Raw genomic sequence first — 12921 nt, 5'->3', positions numbered from 1 at the left:
CCGGCCGCTGCTGAAGCAGCTCCACAGCCAGCCACTCGGGCATCCCTGCAGCCAGCCGCACCAGCCGCTGTGGAGTGGCCCCAGGGCCAGACACACCAGCCACTGCTCGGGTGGCCCCGGGGACTGCCCGAGCAGCGACCAGTGAGGCTGGCTCCAGGGACTCCCTGGGTAGCGGTCCTGGGGGGGGTCAGCAGCCGCTGTCAGTGGTCCCCAGCAGCAGTCCCAGGGTGGCTGGAGAAGCCGCTGTTGACGACACTCGGCAGCAGCCGCTGTTGGTGGCCCCCAGCATTGGTCCCTGGGTGGCTGGAGCAGCCACTGCTCAGAGGTCCCCAGCAGCTCCCCGCAGCAGCAGCCTCCCCAGACCTGCCCCACCTCCTCCCAGTAGTGGTCCCCTCCCCCAAGATTTAATCAGGGGTATAAGTCATGGATAGGTCACGGGCTGTGAATTTTTGTTTATTGCCCATGACCTGTCCATGACTTTTACTAAAAATACCCAGGACTAAATCATAGCCTTACTCATGGATGAGTATATTCTGCAGTATAATAACTGCACGGCATCACGATTTGGTCAGGACAATTTTTATTTATTGCCAGGCAAAACCTTTAAGATACCGGAAAGGCTGGATACATCTCCAGGCTTGGACTCCCAAGGAGTATGTCTTTGCTCCATACGTTTACAAGGTCAGTGCCTCAAAGTTATTATTTTTGCTGTTCACAGTATTCAGGTACCATTCATAATTTTAATGGACAAAGCCAGCTAACCAAACCAAACCAAACCATGCTTAAGTGGTGGCTGAGACGTGGCCTGCCAAAACAGCCCTTCTTCGGAAAATGTAGTTTTACCAGGAAATAGTGATTCTTCCTCAGCTAGTGTCCCTATGGCTGCTGCACTCTAGGTGTCTTTGCATCCCCAATCTGAGGGCCCGGGATGTGGCTACACCTACAGTGGAGCACTCATAGGGGGACACACCTCGAAAAACCATTGTTACTGTGCCAGGTGAGTAACCTTTTCATAGAATACAGAATATCAGGGTTGGAAGGGACCTCAGGAGGTCATTTAGTCCAACCCCCTTCTTCTTTGAGTTGTGTCTCTATGGGTGCTCCACTGTAGGTGTATCCATGCACCTCAGATTGGTGCACGCAGTCACAGACACCTAGAGTGGAGCACCCAGCACCCATAGGGAGACACTTCTACTGAACAAGGTGAATAACCTCTTTCTCACACTCAAATCTTTGAACTGTTCACTCCTCACTAACGCGCCCTTGGGTCCCCCAGCAGGGAGGTGCGTGAATGCGAGACAGGCTGCGAACTGTGATTGATGTGAGACGGGGGAAAGGAAATGGGGGTTTTGAGGTTTCGTTTTATTGAAAAACAAAAAATCCTTCTCCCCAGTTTCTTGTCACAGAAATGCTGAAAGCCGGGTCTCCTGCTCTGGGACGCTCCCCGTTTTGTAGCTGTGTCCCCGCCCATAGCACCGCTAATGGCAGTGAGCAGATCAGGGCGAAGGACTGGGAGGCAGCGGGCGTTATGCAGGGCAGGTGGTTAAAGAACCAAAAAAAACTTCAATTGACCCCGACGTGATTCGAACACGCAGCCTTCTGATCTGGAGTCAGACGCGCTACCGTTGCGCCACGAGGTCCTGCTGGGCAGTGCGGCGCCCAGCGTTAGAAATCACCAACCGCCACAACCTAACGGCTGCTCCCTTGCAACTTCGCGGAGGCGAAGAGGGCTGAGGACACGGCCCGACAGTGACGGGCTCTGTCCTGCGCGCCCTGACCGTGGCAGGGAACTCCTCGCCCCGGCGTGGGAACGGTCCAATTGCCTCACGCTTGCCCGGCTGCGCTCGCGCGTCCCGCTCCCGGCTCTGACCCGCGGGAGCCTCGCGGCCAGGGCGCCTAACGGCCCCTTACCCCCAGCCTGGCCCGGACAGGCACCTCCCCCGCGCAAGGAATCTCGGCCCCCCAGTAGACACCCCCCTCCCCCCCACGTGGCGGGGCAGCCACCACTGGCCTCAGAGCGAGCGGGAAGAGCCCGGCAGCCTCCCCGAGCAGCCCGCCCAGCCCCCACTGCGCGGCTGCCCCCGCCCCCAGAGAACAACACCCCACAGTCCCAGCCCCCCACCTATCCCTGGCAGCAACCGCAACTCACTCACCACCCCGTGCCCCCCACGGCTCCACTTCCGCTCGCTCCCCGCACCCTCTGGACTCCCACGAAGGCCCCCAGTACCTCGCCGGGTTAATCTCGTGCCTCTCTAAGCCCAGCGCCGTCACCCGATCCGTCTGTAGCGGCACCCAGAAGGCTCCCGCTCTTGCGCTCAGCACCGCCCTGCCAACCCGCGCGGGTTTACAAACGATGGCGGGTTCTGTTCTTTCAGCTACAAGTGAAGGGATCTTCGAGCTGTTGTCACGCAGCTCCTCGTTAGTATAGTGGTAAGTATCCCCGCCTGTCACGCGGGAGACCGGGGTTCGATTCCCCGACGGGGAGGCATTGTGTTTTTCAAACGTTCTCCGTTTAGCATTTTTTTTTTTTAAATAAACCAAAACATAAAAGAATTAAAGCATGTTTAAAATGTTAAAGAAATTAACGTTTCTAGTTAGCAACGACATTTTGGATTTTGTTACCTTAAATAAATAAAATAGTACAGGAATAAAAGATATCCGCCTCCCCGTCGGGGAATTGAACCCCGGTCTCCCGCGTGACAGGCGGGGATACTAACCACTATACTAACGAGGAATTGGCTGGTAGCGAATCCAGCAAGAAGGGTATTTCACAATCACTTAGTGAGATTGTTGTAAGGCCTGTTAAAGTGAATGGTGAGACTCCTAGTGGCTCCACTAGAATTTGGATCAGATCTTTAATGCACAGTGTCCTTTCTGATCCCTCTGAGTGAAAGAATTTGCAGAAGACGGTGCAGCCTTTTCTCCATCAGACTTTATTATCCCTTCCCAGCCAGCTGCCTAACTAGGAAAACCACAAGGAAAAAATGGCTGTTCCACGCGCAGGGGGAACAGTGAGGTTAATCGCAGACAGGAGTGCCGCCAGCTTTTCTGACACCCTAGGCGACGGAAGGTCCCGCCCCATAATGCCGCCCCCCACAGAGGTGGCAGAATGTCCCGCTGCCGAAATACCGCCGCGGTCACCGCCCCCCAAATTGTAGCGCCCTAGTCGACCGCCTAGGTCGCCTAATGGGTTGCGCCGGCCCTGATCGCAGAGAGGGCAAGGCGTGTGGCCGGCAAACCACGTAAAATCCAACAAGGATTTTTAGGGCATCTCGTCTTGCCCCAACCTAACACTAAAACAATGAGGAGTCCGGTGGCACCTTAAAGACTAACAGATTTATTTGGGCATAAGCTTTCGTGGGTAAAAAAAGCCCACTTCTTCAGCTGCATGGAGTGAAAATTATAGATACAGGCATAAATATACTGGCACATGAAGAGAAGGGAGTTACCTTACAAGTGGAGAACCAGTGTTGACAAGACCAATTCAGTCAGGGTGGATGTGGTCCACTCCCAATAACTGATGAGGAGGTGTCAATACCAAGGGCTTCTGCACATTGCATCTGTCCCTCTCCACACTGTCCTGTGCGTTGCCTCCAGCCCCCGCAGCCTGCTTGGTTTTGTGGCCACGCTGGTCCTGCACCCAGGAGCACTCGAACCAGCAGATCAGTGCTGTAACAAGGGCAAAGCGAGTGAGGCACTTGCCTTGGGCACGCAAAGCTGAGGGGTGCAGAAAAAGATGATGTCAGTGCGTTTGTCTGCAGACAGGGATCCCCGCACCACTCACAGGTAGGGTTCCTCCGGGGCCTGCCCGCCTCTGGCCTCCTGGCCCGTCAGCACACCATGGTGGGGCCGGCCGAGGAAGGCGGCCGGGCGGCTCCGCTCCGGATAAAGGGGCCGCGGTGCCAGTCCTGGGTCCCCCGCCCCGCCAGAAGCGGCGTCAGACACGGGGCAGGCCTGGGGGTTAACCCCTGTGGGCTAGGGCGGGGAGAGAGGCGCCGCTCGGGAGGGGGGGTGCAGCAGGGTGTGGGGCAATAGGGAGAGGGGCAGGATGGGATGGGGGTGCAGCAGGGCATGGGGCAATAGAGACAGGGGTAGGATGGGATGGGGGTGCAGCAGGGCATGGGGCAATAGAGACAGAATGGCAGGATGTTACGGGGTTCAGCAGGGGCCGGGGTGTAGCAGGTCATGGGGCAGGATGGCATGGGGCAATAGAGACAGAGGAGCAGGATGGGATGGGGGTGCAGCAGGGGATGGGGCAAGAGAGACAGAGTGCCTTTGTTTATCATTCCTTATTTCTTATGGAGATCACAGATTGGGAATCAGCGATCTCTATAATATATTAATTTTGTTTAATGTTTAGACGAATTTAATACATTTATTTATGTATTTTTAATTTTTATTCCAGTCTATTGAACAAGACCCTATGAAATTATATGGGAAGGGGGAGGGCGCAACTTTATATTCTTGCCTCGGGCGCAAAAATAGCTAGTTACGGCTCTGCAGCCGATTAGCAATTGATGCCGCGGGCAAGAGCACTAACTTCTGCAGGGAAATATACTGACAATGGCGCCACTTTCCTAGGGCAGGGAGGGCACCCCTACACCCTGAATTCCCGTAACACCTGAACCAGTAGCTGCTCCCGATAGAGGCTGACTCAGGATGGGGAGCACACTATGCACCAAGCAGCTCTCCTCCAGCCCCGAGTTTGGGTAAGTGATTCACTTTTGCCCCCTTAGCACTGCACGAGGTGGGGCACAGAGGGCTCACACTTGGGTTGTGTTAGAAGGAAACTGCAGCTGCTGCTACCAGAAAGCACAATCTCCTCTACATCTCTTGTCACGCACCAGAATGTGAGCATGTTTTTGCAAGGCTCAGCATTAAGCTAGGTTTTATTTTCAGCTGAGGCCCCTAATGGGATGGGTTCAGGCAGCCATGGCCAGCTTGAATATGTGGCTGTATGTATGGAGCCTGTTGCCATGGGTGGAAAGAGGGGAACCCCAGTGGGCCATAGCTGGTGTGAAGGCTAAGGACCTCTCATGGACAGGGTGCTGCAGTATCCTCCCCCACCCCTTGTTCCAGCACCTATGCTCATTGATGGCTTCTCTGGAATCATTCTGTTTGGGTTGGGGTGGGGTTGTTTCATGGTCTTATCCAGGGGTTAATTTCACAGTTGCCAACTTTCATGCGGTATATAAGCACCCCGACTTTCACAATAAGGCAAAAATCAAGCTAATCCCATTTCAAAAGAAGGCCAAAACAAGCTAATCCCTAAGAACCCCAACACTCTATGTGACTAGATCCCCCTGGCGTGCAGTCTGGGACTGTGGTGGGCCCACTTTGCACCCCTGACTCTCTTCTCCCCTTGCCCCTGCTTGCCCCCCCCTTGTTCCTGCTTGCCAGGAGCCGATAAAAAAACAAGAAGAAACAAGCCACAAGCCAAAAACTAGCCAACAAGCAACTCACAAGCCAATTAAGCCAAAAACAAGCCCAATTTCTGATTTTTTTTTTGCAGGTTTGGCATATCTGGTTAATTTATCTTCCTCCCATTCCCTAATGGAATCGTTTGGGGGGGGGGGTCTCTTGAGGGTATCCACGGAGATTTCCTCATGCAGGCATTGCTGTGGGAGGGGATGATTGGAACCAACTTAATAAAGAGAAAAGAAGCAGTTCACGTGCGTTTGAAACTTGGGATGTGCTCTGGCAAGGGTGGAAGAGGATTTTGTAATGAGAATTTGAGAAGCAACTTGAGTCAGCAGCCAGTGAGGCGAAAGAAGGTCAAACACCTGCTGCCTCACTTTCTAAAAAGGGAAAGAGAAATGGAGACCAATCACTTTGGGATCTGTGAGTGCAAAGTTGAAGGACACTTACAGAGATGATACTGACTCAGTCAGCAGTAGGGTAGTTAAATCAGGAACTATATTTAACTTACCAATTTGTGTCTGGTCAGATGTACAGTAAACATCATATATAAATTGTTATCGGTATAAGCAAAGGTACTGTCTGATTGCAATAATGGAGACAAATATCTCTGTGGGTAAAAGGAGCCTAGGCCAGATTTTCAATCATGGTGGCTAAAGGGTGGCTCAATTCATATTTAGGCATCTAAATAAAAAAGTGATTTGCAGCTCCTATTGAAGCACCTCTGAAAATCAGGCCACTAATTTAGGTGTTTGTAGGTTCCTCATTTTAGGCAGCCAAGTTTGAAAATTTTGAGTTGACAATTGAAAAAGAAGAGTTACTGTAGGGATGCCCTGTTTAGATGAATCATGAAGTCATCCTGTATCTAGCATATCAGAAAAAAAAATCACATGAAAATTTTACAAATTTCCTAGGCTGCTTTTTTCCCCCTTCTGCCAGCTCTGTGCCCCCAGTGCATGGAGTTCTGGGGACAGTTGGTATGGGCCGGGTTTTTCTAGGTGTAGTGACTCGGGGCAATCCTACTCATCCTGGCTGCTACAGGCACATAGGAGCTCTACTCAGCACTGAGGGCCAAAACAGTCCCTTGAAGGCCCAGGATTATGGGGTGGTGGAGAAGCGGGACAAGACACCCGCTCTAAGTCCCTGTGGCAGGCTGTGCGCAAGTGTTGAGTCTGAACTTTTGATGAGCTTAAACTTAACCCAGACTTGATGTCTCTGTCTGAACTTTTAATCAAAGCTCTGACCTGCGAACTACTCATGACACCCTCTTCCCCTTAAGTAGCTATCTCCCCTTTTGTCTTTTTGAATCTACATTTTAACCTGTTTTATCCTGTAGAATCTTGATTGATTATGCATGACCATTATGATCTGTTAATCACTTTGTTTACTTCTGTGTATAAATATTGATGCTCACCCCTAATAAACTTGCCACATTACTCTGAAGCCTTTTAAGCTAAGGATAGTGTGAGCCCGTTGATCAACGAATTGGTGTCTGGTCTCTGACAGATTGTGAGCCCATACCAACTCCGCACGAACTCGGGTGCTGGAGAGGTGAGTAAGGACTTGCTTTTTACCTAACAATTTGGGGGCTCGTCCGGGATCTCCTTCTGGTGCGGTGCCTCTGTCCAGTGGTCAGACCACTCATATACGAATTGGCAGGCGCCACGGGAGATTTCTCCCAGCCAATTCAATATTGAGGGGTCGTGTACTGGACAGCAGGATAAACGCCAGTTGGAGGGCTCCTGTCAGACACCATGGGTCAAGGGACTAGCGTGCCTCTTGAGAGTCCGTTGGGGATTGTAAATAAGTTATGGAACAAAGGGAAACTCCCAGTACAGACAGGAATGTCTAGGAGGAAGTTGTACACACTGTGTGTAAGGAATTGGACTGGGTATACCGCGGTATTGGCCGACCCGGAGATGAGGTGGCCTTCGTATGGCTCTTTCGAACAGGCTGCCTTAAGAGGAGTAAGGAGCCAGATCGAAAAAGACCATCCGGGACAGTTATGTTACTGGTTTTGTTGGGACACAGCAGCAGAGCTGTGGAAATCTTTAAAAATTATGGCAGTCAGGTACTCTCCCGAGAGTGAACCCCCTCCATGTTATTTCAATGAAGGGTGTAAACCACGGCGTGTTTTGACTCGTCAGTTGGTCCCCACTGCACCTGCCCCTATTCCTCCGCAGGGGGACTCTCTCCAGAGTGCAGAGGGGAATCTGCAGGACTCCAGATCGGAATCTCTGCAGAGGGATAAGGGGGAAATGGAAGGGCACACCTCGGGAGGAGTAATTACTAGGCAAAAGATCAAGCAGATGCAGCAGGTTGCATATCCCTCCCCTGAGGATAGCCCAGAGGCTGCCTCCGCCAAACCTTTTGTGAGTGATAAAGGTGTAAGAGAAATGCCTTTACAGGTGCACGACCAACCTTTTGTGGACAATAATGGCCAGTTACAACATACTAATATTGTGGAATATAAAGGATGGCTAGAATGGGACTTGAAAGAGTGGGGACGGTTGTCAGGGTCCTTTGGGGAAAATCCCCGAAAGATCACAGAACTTTTAGAAAGATTGTTTTCAAGTCATAATCCTACTTATACGGATGTAGATCAGTTGTTAAGTAGAGTTTTGACCGGAGAGGAACGTAGTAGATTGTGGATGGCAGAAAGGACATGGGGGGATAGCGATGCGGTTAATACTACTTGGATGGATAGGCGGGATCAAGCCGCTGGCTGGAATCCCCTAGACTGGAATCAGCCAAGGCTGACTCAGCTGCGAACAGATCGAGAGCGATTGTTAGAGAGACTCAAAGAAATGGCTCGCCGCTCGCCTAATCAGGCTAAGTTCATGCAGATTCGGCAGGAATCTGATGAGCCACCCAGAAAGTTCTGGTCGAGGCTATTGGAGGGGGCCCGAATGTTCACTCAGATGGATCCTGAGAGAGAAGCAGACCACCCTACTCTTATTTCATTTTTTGTGAATCAGTCAGTGCCCCCTGTAAGGGATTATTTCTTAAAGTTTCGCCCTGGTTGGGGAGGTGAGTCAGTCACTTCAGTGTTGGACGTAGCTGATTTTGCATGGGAGAAAGAAAGGGAAAGTAGTAAAAAGAAAGAGAAAAAGGAAGAATATAAGTTGATGGCTTTAGCTTTTCGCGGCGGTGTTCGAGGCAGAGGCCGTGGCCGTGGCAGGGGATTTCAGGGTGCTCGGGGAAGAGGGTCCTGGCAACCCCAGCCACCAGGAAATTGTTTTCAGTGCGGACAGCCCGGTCACTTTAAACGTGAATGCCCCTGGGGACGCCCAGAGGGTCCGGTCGCATCCGCAGATACTTACACCAGGGACGAATACACCCCTGCACCACCAGCTCAGCCCGTTCCCCAGGCCTGGATCAACTACGGGCAACAGCAGCAGCTGCAGCAAACTCAGCCTCCTCAATGACGGTACCCCGGGGGCGAAGGCAAACAATGTGATGGTCTTATTTCCTTAATGTCTTTAGCCGGCTCCTTCCTCACTTTCTCCCCTCCCAGCAAAGAGCCTCGTCTAACCCTTTCAGTCCAAGGACTGCCTGTCTCCTTCCTCATTGATACTGGAGCTACTTTCTCTCTTTTAAATCATGCCCCCTCTCCCTGGCTATCCTCTGAGGTTAAAACTGCAACTGGGGTGGAGGGCAACCCACAGTCTCTGGGACTCACTTTGCCTCTAAATGTTATTTATGCTGATAAATGTTTTTCTCACCGTTTTCTTTTTTCCCCAGCTTGTCTGATCCCTTTGATGGGCCGGGATTTACTCTGTAAGCTTGAGGCTACTTTAACCTGCACTCCTGAAGGGGTAGGATTGTTGATGACAGTGTTAGGAGATTCGGCCCCAACTCAGGGTAATTGGGAAACCCCCCCCTCTCTCTCCCCTGACCTCACTGACTTGCCTTTAACCCTCTGGGGAATTTCTGACACTGATGTTGGCCTGCTCCTTTCGGCAGAGCCAGTAAGGATTCAAGTGAAGCCCTCCTTAACCCCCCCGTCAGTCCCTCAATACCCCCTGTCGCTGGAAGCCCGGGAGGGCATCCGCCCCATTATCGAGGGATTCATTGCACAAAAGCTAGTCCGCCCTCAGCGCACTCCCTGTAACACCCCTATACTGCCTGTCAAAAAGCCTCCTAAAAAGGATGGAGACCCTATTCGTTGGCGCTTTGTACAGGATCTACGGGTTGTTAATCAGTATGTGGTCCCTCTTCATGCAGTAGTTCCTGATCCAGCTACTATCATCAGCCAAATCCCCTGGGATGCTGAGTGGTTCACTGTTATTGACTTAAAATCAGCCTTTTTCAGCATTCCTGTGCACCCAGACTCTCAGTATCTCTTTGGTTTCACCTGGGAGGGACAAAGTTATGTCTGGCAACGACTTCCTCAAGGCTACAGAGACAGCCCCACGATTTTCAGCCAATGCCTCCGCCACGACTTGGAAGGCTTCACCAGTCCGCAGGGATCCACGTTAGTCCTATACGTAGATGACATCCTATTAGGTAACCGCGAAGAAGCTGCCCTCCGCATCGATGGTAAGGCACTTTTATTATACCTACACACCAGAGGCCACAAGGTAGACCCTAACAAGATTCAGTGGGTCTCACAGAAGGTCCGATATCTGGGCTTCCTATTAACCCCAGAGGGGAGACAAATGGACCCAGTCCGCATAAAGACTATCCAAAACTGCCCTCTGCCAAACACCAAGAAACAACTTCGAGGTTTCTTAGGATTAATTGGCTTCTGTCGCCCCTGGTTGCCGTCCTGCGGGGAGTTAAGCAAACCGCTCCACCGACTCACTGCTAACCTTGCTCCTGACCCTTTGCAGTGGTCCCCGGACACGATCCAAGCCTTTCAGTTACTCAAGGACAGTGTGGCCTCCTCCATGTCTCTCCGCCCCCCCAATTACAGCAAACCCTTTCACCTTTTTGTCCACGAGAGGGGCGGAATTGCTAGTGGCGTCCTTACCCAGCTGAGCGGGCCCCACCATTTCCCGCTTGCTTTTTACTCTCAGCAGATCGACCCTGTCACTCAGGGAACCCCATCCTGCACCCGGACTCTGGCAGCAGCTGCCCTGCTGATCACAAAGGCAAAGAGCCTGACCCTGGGTCATTTTACCACGGTTTGGACCTCTCATGCCTTGTCAGCCCTTCTGCGTAGGGGCACAACCCAAGTCTTTTCGGCCCATCGTCAGCAACAGCTAGAGGCCGAACTCTTAGAAGACACTAACCTAATTTTTGAAAGGTGTGGGCCCCTTAATCCAGCTACCTTGCTTCCTGACCTGCCAGTCCTCCAGGATCAGCACGACTGTGTGGAAGTAGTTTATAGCATCTTACAGATAAGGGACAACCTGTTTGACGTGCCACTGGACAACCCTGATTGCATCCTCTTCTCGGACGGAAGCTCCTTCTATGTTGATGGCAAGCGTTTCACCGGTTATGCAGTCACCTCTGAATGGGACATTCAAGAGGCCGCCTCACTGCCAGGCAACTGGGGAGCCCAAGCCGCCGAACTCTATGCCCTGGCCCGAGCTTGCCAGTTGGCCGCTGGTAAGACCGTTACCATTTTTACTGATAGCAAGTATGCTTTTGGAGTTGTGCATTGTCACATCCACCTCTGGAAGTTTCGAGGTTTCCAGACAGCTGCCGGAAAACCCATTCAGCACCTCCCCCTCATCCACAAGCTTTTGGACGCCCTCCAAGAACCCTCGGTCCTGGCTGTAGTTCACTGCCGGGCCCATACTAAAGATGATAGCCCCGTCACCCGTGGGAATGCCTTGGCTGACGCCTCCGCCAAGACGGCTGCCGTCTTACCCTTAGCCATGCCCACGTTGGCTATTGCAGCCTCCTCCTTTACTCCACCGCACCCCGTACCAGTACCCGCTGCTGAACTACAGTTGTGGGAGAGCCTCGGAGCCACTCTGGTCAAAGGGACCTGGCTTATGCCGGATGGCCGAGCCTGCCTCCCTCGCTCCACATACCCCGTGGCAGTTCGCTGGCACCATGATAAGGGGGGTCACTACGGCACGCACGCCCTTGTGGACACCATCGCTCGCTTTTGGTATGCTCCAGGCATTCAACCCTACTGCCTGTCAATAGTGAAAGCATGCAGCACATGTCAGCGTAATGGACCTGCTCCGCCTCTTAACAAAATTAAGGGTGGAAGACCTTCGCCTGCTGCTCCATTTCAACATCTTCAAATTGACTTTGCAGATATGCCAAAGGCTTTTGGGAAAAAGTACCTCCTTGTTTTGGTTTGCCCTCTGACTTCCTGGGTCGAAGCTTTTCCTACTGCTAATTGTACTGCCGCCACAGTGGCGAAGATTCTCCTTAGAGACATTGTACCCCGTTTTGGCATCCCTCTCGTGCTTGACTCAGATCGCGGACCTCACTTTACTGGTCATGTCCTTGGCCGTTTAGAACAAGGACTGGGCATTTCACACTCCTTTCATACACCCTACCACCCCCAGTCTAGCGGGAAAGTTGAGCGTATGAATAGGGAGCTTAAGTTTACATTGGCTAAATACTGTCAGGAAACAGGGTTAAAGTGGCCTCAGGTACTTCCCTTGGTCCTGTTTCACCTTCGTACTCGCCCAACCCGTGTATTGGGATTATCCCCCTTTGAACTGCTCTATGGACACCCCCCTTTCAAAGGCGGGGCGCTACCACGTGCTGATGTTTCACTATTGGGAGGGGATCATATGACCGCGTGCCAGTTTCTCTCCCTACAGGCTCGCCTCCGTACCCTTTGGAAAGCCTCGCAGTTTTCCCAGACCGTGCCGCTGGAAGAACAGATCCACCCGTTCCAACCAGGGGACTTCGTCTGGGCCAAAAAGTTCGTTCGTGGCGACACCCTCCAGCCGAGGTTTACTGGACCCCACCAGGTTCTTTTAACAACCCAGACTGCAGTGTTCCTGGAAGGACGCAAATCCTGGATCCACCACTCCCACGTCAAGCCAGCCGTAGTGGACCACAGTGACGGACCAGCAGCTCTTGCCACCACTGAGGACACTGCCTCCGACCAGTGGACCAGCTTACCTCTTTCAGACATCAGACTTAAATTGACTCGGCAAAAATGAGAGGACCTTTTATTCTGACAACTGTATGTTTTTTATTATGCCTTTTTAGTTTATTTTCTGCTTATGAAGATAATGCTTTTATTAGATATTCCCACGAGGTTAAAACTCGTATTTTAGGAAATAGAAGTAATTGCTGGGTATGTACTCAATTTCCAGTAAATGCAGAACAGGGACTCCCCTTCACACCCATTCCCCTGACCACTGCTAATATGACTTGGATGCCACCGGCTAGAGAAAAAAATCCAGTCCAACACAATCTTACATGGGACAAAACAGGAGTGCCAATTAACAGATATCTCAGGGTAACCAATCAGACAGGATCACTGTGTTTTGTTAAAGAAAAGGGGTCAACTTTTGTGGGAACAAGTAAATGCAACATGTATTTTAATGGCACCGCCTTTAGTAAAAATCTTGGCTT

The 12921-nt window shown here is 51.8% G+C and overlaps 3 non-coding genes across 3 annotated transcripts; 1 reads left to right on the top strand and 2 right to left on the bottom strand.

The window, feature by feature from the left end:
• Positions 1–1568: 1568 nt before the first annotated feature.
• On the bottom strand, positions 1569–1640 carry TRNAW-CCA (transfer RNA tryptophan (anticodon CCA)). The gene has a single exon. It is a non-coding gene; the product is annotated as a tRNA-Trp (tRNA).
• Positions 1641–2413: 773 nt separating this feature from the next.
• TRNAD-GUC (transfer RNA aspartic acid (anticodon GUC)) lies at positions 2414–2485 on the top strand. The gene has a single exon. It is a non-coding gene; the product is annotated as a tRNA-Asp (tRNA).
• A 177-nt stretch (positions 2486–2662) lies between these two features.
• TRNAD-GUC (transfer RNA aspartic acid (anticodon GUC)) lies at positions 2663–2734 on the bottom strand. Its single transcript has one exon. It is a non-coding gene; the product is annotated as a tRNA-Asp (tRNA).
• Positions 2735–12921: the final 10187 nt, after the last annotated feature.

The sequence above is a fragment of the Emys orbicularis genome, chromosome 1, assembly GCF_028017835.1.
Source record: "Emys orbicularis isolate rEmyOrb1 chromosome 1, rEmyOrb1.hap1, whole genome shotgun sequence".
NCBI lineage: Eukaryota > Metazoa > Chordata > Testudines > Emydidae > Emys > Emys orbicularis.
This window is presented reverse-complemented; position numbering and strand designations above follow the sequence as displayed.